This window comes from Elephantulus edwardii, unplaced genomic scaffold (assembly GCF_000299155.1).
Source record: "Elephantulus edwardii isolate Elephantulus edwardi_28Jun2011 unplaced genomic scaffold, EleEdw1.0 scaffold00083, whole genome shotgun sequence".
In the NCBI taxonomy this organism is placed as follows: domain Eukaryota; kingdom Metazoa; phylum Chordata; class Mammalia; order Macroscelidea; family Macroscelididae; genus Elephantulus; species Elephantulus edwardii.
In genome coordinates this window covers 7,447,595-7,457,688 of record NW_006399833.1, presented here as the reverse complement: position 1 = coordinate 7,457,688, position 10,094 = coordinate 7,447,595, and positions in this window count along the sequence as shown.

Here is a 10,094-nt window from a genome sequence, read left to right as displayed (position 1 = left end):
GAGAGGGCCTTAAATGTGGGTTCCCACAAAGTTTCATTTTAAAGGAGGGACATTTTCTCGCCAGGTCCCTGTCATAAATTATACAATATCTTTTGACCTGAGAAATGAAATGCCGGGACTGCCATTCGCTGGAAATCCTCTTTGGGTCTCTGAACCACTCTCCTGTTTGGTCAGCCTTACACCACTGCCGTGTGATCAGAACTGTTGCAGACTCTTGGTCTACACGTGTGTTCGGTTCCTCCCAGCTCCCTCCTAGCAGCTTCAGCATCCGCGTGGGTTTGATTTTTTTTTTTAAGTGCCATTGCCAGCTCCTCTGTTTGGATTTTGACAGTCAGGAAAATATTTTTATGCCATACGGAAATCTACAATGTATATCTGACAAAGCAGTTAAATGTGACAATAAAAGCTTATTTAATCATGAAAAAAAATTTCTAGATTTTCTGTCTGGGTTACAAATAAGAAATTTCTCTTCAGATTATTTTTTTAGCCACTAATTTACTATTTTCTTTATCACTTTTTAAGTACAGTAACTTTACAAAGCAAATTCATTTTTCATTTGACCATATACATATTGTTCTGTAACATTAATTTTGCTATCCAAAAGGTAATGATACTTTCCCGACTGCCTCCCTGGAATTCTGATTTCTGTTAATCCTTCTATACCTCTCTCTGTCTCCCCTTTCTTTAATGATATTGTTCTGATCATCCCTTCATTAGATACTGCCTATCCCTTTACATGAGTTTATTATTACATTTCAATTTTCACTCTGCTCCCTCCAGTAACTCAACCCTGTGTAAAAGCTGTGTAATAAAAACAAGTCTTTTAATTTTAGTGTTCCTGTTTATTATTATTTTATGTTATTACTTCCTCCCAATATTTTATTTTACTATTTTTATTTACTTGTAAATTTTTATTACCTAGAACACAAACTTTCCATGAAGGTTACTGGCTGATCATTTGTGTCTGCTAGTGAGGTCAACTCAGAGTTCCAAAGAACTATATGAGACCATGTTTTTTTCCAAAGGAGTTATCCCTAGATCTTTAAATCATCTATGGTTTTCACTTACTTGTGTTATTCCTTAGTATGTCTGATTGAGTTGACTCCACATCTCAGGAATAAAAGGTTTTAAAATGAAGAGTAAAGGGCAAATTATTTCATGTGACTCAACTAAAAAGCTCTACATGAATAACTTAATAAGGTCATCATATGTATTATTTTCTCTTGTATGAATTCCAATTCTATAAAAGTTTGGGCTTCTAAAATTAGTCTTTAAATCAATGGAGATTTTCTAAATACGACAAACCTCTCACTAAGAAATCAAGTAATTAGTCTGAACTGAAGCTTCAATTTTATTAGCTGTATAGAAATTTATGATTTCTCATTAAGCTGCTTGGAAGGTGTTCACCTTTCTTTCAGGTGCTATTTATCTAGCAGAACTTTAAACAGATCCCTTTCCATTCAACATGCCCAAAATGTGTCTCATACTTTTTGCCTCAAGCCTTATTCCTTTTGTATCCTTTGTTTCAAGAAAGAGCATCACCACACAAGTAGCCAACTGATTCAGAAACCTCACTCATCTTCTCATCTAACCAGATATTAAGTTCTGACACCTACCTCCTAAATACAGGTATTAAGTTCTGACACTTACTTCCATTTCTATTTCATCCGTATTGCTACTGCTTTAGCTTACATCTCTTTCTTTCACTTGGAATACTGTATAAAGACTTCTAAAGTCCTTCACCTATTAATTGCATTTCTATAGACAACATCATTAAATCTATTGCATTAGTGCTTTTTATAATAATAAATGTAATTTTCAATCTGTCTAAAATCTTATAGGCTCCATATAGCCTTTTGTCATCACTCATCTGTCATTTTGTCATACTGTGGTGGTTTGCTGTGATGTTTGATGCAATGCCATCAGAATTTCAAATATCATTAGGGTTACCCATTGTCGACTTCTTTCAACAGATCTTCTAGACTAAGACAGACTAGGAAGTAGGCCTAGATATCCATTTTTGTGTTGTTGTTGCTATGTGCTGTTGAGTCACCTGTAACTCATAGCAACCCTAGGTACAACAGCTCTGCAACCCACCCTATCTTGAGCCAATTTCACTGACTCCAAAACAATTACCCCCGTTGTCCCAGTTACTGTATAAATCCTTCTCACCCAAGGTCTTCCTCTCTTGCACTGTTCCTCTAGTCTTCAGAGCATGATGTCCTTCTCCAAGGACTGGTCCCTCCTGGTCATGTGCCCAAAATATATGAGACATACCTTCAAAATCTGAAGCTTCAAGCAAAGACTTGGTTTCACCTTCTCTGAGACAGACATATTTGTTTTCTTGGCAGTCCATGTTAGCACCACAACTCGAAGGCAACTATTATTCTGTCATCCTTAGTCATTGTCCAACTCTCTGAAGAATAACAAGTAATTGAGAAGACCATGGCCTGGATTAGGTGCACCTTTGTATCTGGACTGACATCATCGCTTCTCAGTACTCTGGAGAGGTTCATGACAGCAGGTTCTCCCAATGCAATTTGTCTTTTGATTTCCTGACTGCTGGTGCCAAGAATGTTGATCGTGGAGCCGAGCAAGCTGTAATTGTTAACAATCTCAGTCACTTTTCCGTCCATGATGGTGCTGCCAATTGACCCAGTGGTAAGAATCTTTGTCTTCTTGATGTTGAGCTTCAATCAATATTGAAGACTACAATCTTTGACTTTCTACAGCAAGCTCTTCAGATCCTCCTCAGTTTCAGCAAGCAAGGCTGTGTCATCTGCATAACATAAGTTGTTAATGAGTCTTCCTCCAATCCTAATGCCACATTCCTCCTCGTAAAGTCCAGCCTCCAGAATGATCTGTTCTACATATAGATTGAAAAGGTATGGAGACAGAACACATCCCTTATGCACTCCCTTCCTGATTTTGAATCATTCAGTGTTTCCCTGCTCTGTTCTGAGGACTGCTTCCTGGTTCAAGTATAGGTTTTGCATAAGCACAATCAAGTATTCTGGGATTCCCATTCTTCTCAAGCTTAACCACAATTTGTTATAATCCACACAGTCAAATGATTTTGCATAGCCACTTCTGCAGTAATTGGCTATTGAAAAAATCTTATGAATAGCAACACAACATTGTATGATATAGTACCAGAAGTTGAGCCCCTCAAGTTGGAAGGCTCTCAAAATTTGACAAGAGAAGAGTTGCATCTTTAAAATAGAGTCTCCTTAATGGCATGGGTAAAGTAAAGCTTTCAGCTAATGAAGGACTGTCATTTGCTCATGTGAAGTGTGTCTGGAAGAAACAGCTATACACATTCATTAATAATCAGAACATGGAATGGACAAAGTATGAATCTATGAAAATTGGAAGTTGTCAGAAATGAAATGGAATGTGAAAAGATCAATGTCCTAGGCAATCGTGAGCTGATATAGATTGATATTGGCTGTTCTGAATCAGATAATTTTATGGTATACTGCACTGGAAATGACAAATTGAAGAAGGAATGGCATTACATTCATCCTCAGAAAGAATATTTCAGTGATAGGATTTTATTTCAGTGACAAGGTAATAGCCGAGACCTGGACAAAGAATAAGATGATAGAAAAATTGGTGCTTTTGAGTTCTGGTGTTGGAGAAGAACACTGAATATCCCATGGATGGATGGACTGAAGAACAAACAGATATCTCTTGGAAAGGGTGCAGTAAGAGTGTTCTTTGGAGGCAGGAATGATGAGGCGTCACCTCACATACTTGGGACATGTTGCTAGGAAAGACTATTCCTTGGGGTAGGACATGATGCTGGAAATGGTGGATGATCAGCAAATGACATGAAGACCTTCAACGAGGTGGTTTGCAGCAATGGGGTCGAGTGTGTCAGTAAGTATGAGGACTGCACAGGATAGAACAAGGTTCAGACTTTGGTTTATAGGGTCACTATGATTCGTACTTGACTCAATGCCACCTAACGAAACAACAACAAACTATGACAAATAATTTCTATTTGTTAAAGGCATATACTTATGGCACTTCTATTATGACAGTAGGAAATAACAAAGACAAAGCCTAAACCAGTGAAAATAAATAGAAAGAACACAATTGTAGGAAAAAGGAGGATGGGAGGATGGAAGGAATACATGGCGTCACTGTATCAAAAAGAATTGGCTGACACAGAACCATATAAAGAAATAGCATATGATCAAGAGACAATGGTAATAAAAGAAATAGTTCAAGTTGCTCTGAAGGAATTGGTAAAACATAAAGCCTCAGCAATTGATGAAATACAAATTGCCATATTTCAAAAACAGATGCAGTCCTGGATGTGCTCGCTAAGCTGTGCTGAGAAATTTGGAGTTACCAACTGACAGGAAGAGAGCTGTATTTGCTCCCATTCTCAAAAATGGTGATCCAACAAGAGGTGGAAATTATAGAATAATATTAATATCACATATAAGCAAAACCTTGTGGCAGATTATCCAAAAGTTACTAGAACAGTAAATAGACAGAGAATTGCTAAAAATGTATATCTGGGTTTAGAAGAGGCCATGGCTCTAGGGATATCATGGCTGACATTAGATGGATCATAACTGAAAGCAGAGAGTACCAGGAAAATGTCTATTTATGTTTTATTGACTATGTGAAGGAATTTGACTGTGTGGATCACAACAAATTGTGTATAACGTTGGGAGGAATGGGGATCTCAGAAAATTTGTCTTTGCTTATGCAAAACCTATGTCTAGACCAAGAAGCTGTTGTCTGAACAGAGCAAGGGGACATTGTATGGTTTAAAGTCAAGAAAGGAGTGCATCAGAGATGTATCCTTTCTCTACACCTTTATCTACACCTCTAATCTATATGCTGAAGAGCTCATTCAAAAGGCTGGACGTTATGAAGAATAATATGGCAGCAAGATTGGATGATGTTATTGTTGATGATGAGCCTGCACCTGTGTGCAGACAACATAACCTGGCTCAGTGAAATTGAGGAGGACTTAGAAGATAAAGGACTCAGCCTTCAATATTGTTTGCATTTTAACTGTAGGAAAACAAAAATCCTCGCCACTGGGCCAATAGGCAGCATCATAATAGATGGAGAAAAGACTGAAGTTTTTAACGATTTCACCTTGCTTGGGTCCACAATCAACATTCTTGGAACCAGCAGTTAGGAAATCAAAACATTGGGGAAATCTACAGTCAAAGACCTCTCCAGAGTGCTAAAGAGCAATGATGTCAGTCTAAAGGCTAAGATGCACCTTATCCAGGCCATAGCCTTGGCAATTGTTTGCTATGCATCTGAGAGCTGGTTACTCCTTGGAGGCAAGAATTTTAAAACTCCATCTCAGGTGCTTTAGGAATGTTGCTAGGAAGGACCAGTCCTTGGAGAAAGACATAATAATTGGTGGAAGGTGCCATAGAGAGAGAATTTAGATGAGATGGCTGAAACAGGGACTGTGGCAATGGGGATGTGTGTCAGATATGATGAGGTTGGTTCAGGAGAGGGCAAGGTTCAGAGCTGTTGTTCATAGTATTGCTGCTGTGAGTTGTAGTTGACTCAATGTTACATAACAACAACATGCACACAGACTTCACTAGATGGAATGCATAGGAATTAAATAAAATATGTTTCTGCAAAAAGACCATAGAGAAGCTCAATATCAGTTAGAGTAAGGCAAGGGGCTGACTGTGAAACAGACCATCAATAGCTCATAGGCAAAACAGACAAGAAGCAGGATGACAAAAAAAGGATGATACACTCAGCTATTCCATTGCGTGGAATATACCCAAGAAAATGAGAACTAAGGGTCAAACTGAGACTTGTACACCAATGCTCATAGCAGCGTTATTCATCATAGCAAGAACATGGAAACAGCCAGATGCCCCACCACAAACGAATGGATTGAGAAGTTGCAGTACACTCACACAGTGGAATACTATGCAGCATACAGGAGTAATGATTTAGTAAAAGTGTTGTTCATAATAAATTGTAGATAATATTAAGAAGTATGAGAATTCCAGAACTTATGTTCATGAGGAACCCTAGGGTTATAGACTTCCGTTACATTTATTCAATCTGTACATTTGTTAAACAATCCAAGAGGCTGGACTGTATGAAGAAGACTATCAGGTTGAAGCAAGATTCATTCATAGCCTGTGATATGTAATTGACATGATCTTGCTTGTTGAAGGTGAAGAGGACTTGAAGCACTTACTTATAAAGATCAAAGATCATAGCTTTCAGTATGGATTACACTTCAGGATAAACAAAATTAAAATCCTCACAACTGAACCGATAAACAACATCATGGTAAATGGAGAAAAAAAATTACTTTGTCAACTCAGTTCATTGCTGTTGAGCCAAAACGGATTCATATCTGACCCTCCAGTGGGTTTTCAGAGGTTTTAAATGGTACAGGAGGAGATTGCTCATCTTTCTCCCATGGAGCTACTAGAGGATTTGAAACAACTTCCATTAGGTTAGCAGTACTCCCTATGAACTAAATCACCAGAACTCCCTTAACATCGCCAAAGAGTTCCTTTTATTTTGATTCATGAACAACACCTATGGAAGCAGCATTCAAGATATCAAACGAGCTGACCTACTGTGGGGACCCACCTGCCAGGAGAAAGAAGGTTAGTGGGAATTTGACTTGAGTTCTCTTAAGCCCCACTAAAAGTGATTGAGTCTGTTAGAATTTGACTGAGTTTTCTTGTGCTCCCGCCAACCACTTAGGATCAGGCAGGCAGGTAGGAATTTAACTAAGCTTTATTGGGCACCACCCACTTCCCAGGAGAGCACCCAGGAACATGTGGGCTGGTGGGAATTTAGATGCGTTCTCTTGACTGCCCAGGATTGGGTGGGCGTGTGGGGATTTAACTGAGTTTCCTTGGGCATCACTGAATGCCCAGGAGAACACCCAGGAGCAAGCAGGCTGGTGGGAAATGGACTGAGCTTTCGTGGACACTGCAGACTGGCCAGAAGTGAATGGGTCAGTGGGAATTTAACTGGGTTTTCTTGGGTCCCACTGGACACAGGGCCCTGCTGGGGCAGGGACCACTGGACATGGGCACCTGGGTAAGGGCCACTTGGGCAGGGACCACTGAGCGAGAGCTGCTGGGTGGGAAAAAGGCAGCTGGAATTTGAGTACGGACCCCACTACTGAGCACAACCGGACAGCTGAAATCTGAGTGAGGTCCCTGCACCTGCACCACCCTGGCCCCCACCCCCACCCGTGCCTGCCCTGCCCCCCATTTGGCTCCACCCCTGTTCCTACACATCCAGTCAACGTGCCTTTAATCCAGAGCACCTTAATCTGACTTAACTACAAGAGGCTGCTCTCACAGGCCTTGAACAGAATTTTCCCTTGAGTCAGAAATTCAGAGACAAACACAGGTGGGGAAGCTGCCACACTGATTTCTAGAGTATTCTCTTCAGATCAAGAATCTAGCAATGTCTCAAAGAAAGCAAACTATCTCACATACTACACAAGTGCAAAGCAAGATGTCACCCCTCAAAAGGTGACACAGTATCAATGGATTTCCTGCAGCTAGAACGTCTGATGGAACTTTCTGACACAGAGTTTAAAAGAACGATGATTGAATATTTTCAATGGGTAAAAGACAAACTTGAATAATTACAGGATACTGTCAAGCAAAAACAAGGAGGAGCCTAAAAAAACAATTCGAAGCAATGCAGATAAAACAAATGAGGCATTAGAGGCTTTGGAAGAATAAGAAACCACAATCCAAAATATGAAGTAGAATGTTTCAGATGCTGTCAACATGATGGAGGGACACATAAGTAGAGTTGAAGAGATGGAACACAGAACCAGTGAAATAGAAGATAGAATTGTCAACACTGATCTGCTGGAGTAAAAAGCAGAATCAAAAAGGAAGGAAAAAGAAGAAAATGTAAGAATAATGTGGTACAACATCAAGAGAAATAGCATGTGCATCATTAGAATCCCAGACCAGGAAGAACCAAGTAAAGACATCAAAAAAGTTGTGTAAGAATTATTGGAGGAAAACTTCCCAGGCATAATGAAGAATGAGAGAATATATATTCAAGAATCCGAACGAACACCATATAGAATAGACCTCAAAAGAAAGACACCAGTGCATATCATAATTAAATTTGCCAAAACCAAAGATAAGGAGAGAATACTGAAAGCAGTGAGGAAGAAACAAAGAGTAACCTATAAAGGAGAGCAGATAAGATTAAGTGCCAATTTCTCAGCAGAAACCATGTGAGGAAGAAGAGAGTGGAAGGACATATATCAAACACTCAAAGAACACAATTGTCAACCAAGAATACTGTACCCAGCAAAATCGTCCATCAAATATGAAGGAGAGATCAAGATATTCCCAGAGAAACAGAAACTAAGGGAATTTGTAAAAAAAAGACCAGCATTGCAGGAAACTCTGAGAGATGTCCTTATTACAGAGGTGCCACAGAAAGCAACATGGACCAAAGTAACTAGCAACAACACCAAAAACAGCTCAACAAAATTATAGCAATAAACCATGTCTTTCAATAATCACAGTGAATGTGAATGGTTTGAATGCACCATTGAAGAGAAAAAGAGTAGCAGATTGGATAAAATAACCCCAAAATCCAGCAATATGCTCTCTACAAGAGACACACCTGAAAAATGAAGATAAAAACTGAAAATAAAAGGAGGGGAAAAATATACCAAGTAAATGGCAACCAGAAAAAAAGCAAGAGTAGCGATATTAATCTCCAATAAAATAAATTTCAATGCAAAAACCATCAAAAAGGACAAGGAAGGACACTACATAATGCATAAAGGGTCAATAAAGGGCATAATAATAAATATCTATGCACCAAATGAAAGACCTGAAAAATACATAAAACAAATATCAACAAAATTGAAAAAAGAAATAGACACCACTGCTATAGTAGTTTGAGACTTTGATACACCAGTCTCAAGAAAAGATAAAAATACCAGAAACTCAACAAAGATGCTGAAGAACTAATTAACACACAAAAAACCCCAACTCGATCTCATAAATATTTATAGGCTATTGCACCCCAAATAAGTACAGTACAACTTCTCCTCCAATGTGCATAGAACGTTCTCCAGAATAGATCATATTTTAGGTTACAAGGCAAGCATCAATAAATTAAAAAACATAGAAATAATAAAAGCATCTTCTCAGACCACAAAGCTATAAAATTACAAATTAATAATAAGAGGATAAAGGAGAAAAAATCATACACTTGGAAGCCGAACAACAACTTGTTTGAACAAGAGTGGGTACTAAAAGAAAAACTGAAATTAATAAGTTTCTTGATATAAATGAAAATGAAAATACCACTTACCAAAACCTCCAAGAAACAGCCAAAGCAGTAATCAGAGGTCAATTTATGGCAATAATAAACCACATCAAAAGGCAGGAAAAAATTTTCGTTGACTCTCTAACCCAACATCTTCTACAAATTGTAAAAGAACAGCAAGAAAACCAGACACCCTCAAAAAACCCAAACAAACCTGAAATTATAAAAATTAGAGCAGAAATAAATGAAATAGAATAAAAGGAAAACAATTGAAACCATCAACAAAACTAGGCGTTGGTTCTTTGTAAAGGTCAATAAAATCAACAAACGACTGGCAAAACTAACAAAGTAAAAGAAGGAAAAGACACAAATAATCCAAATAGAAGATGAAACGGGCAACATCACAACAGAACCAAACAAAATTAAAAGGCTGACATTGGAATATTATAAAAAAACCTATACTCAAACAAATATGAAAGCCTAGAGGAAATGCACAAATACTTAGAAATTCACGCCCTATCTAAACTGTCACAAATCAAAATTGAAGACCAGAACAGACCCATTACAAAAGAAAAAATTGAAAAGGTAATAAAATAACTTCCAGCCAAAAAAAAAGTCCTGGACAAGATGGTTTTGTAATTGAATTCTCTCAAACATTCAGAGAAGAACTATCAGCGAGTCTACATAAACTATTTCAGAAAATACAAAAAGAAGGATTTCTCCCAGACTCATTCTATGAAGTAAACATATCCTTGATACCAAAGCTGGGTAAAAGCACCACCAAAATAGAAAACTAT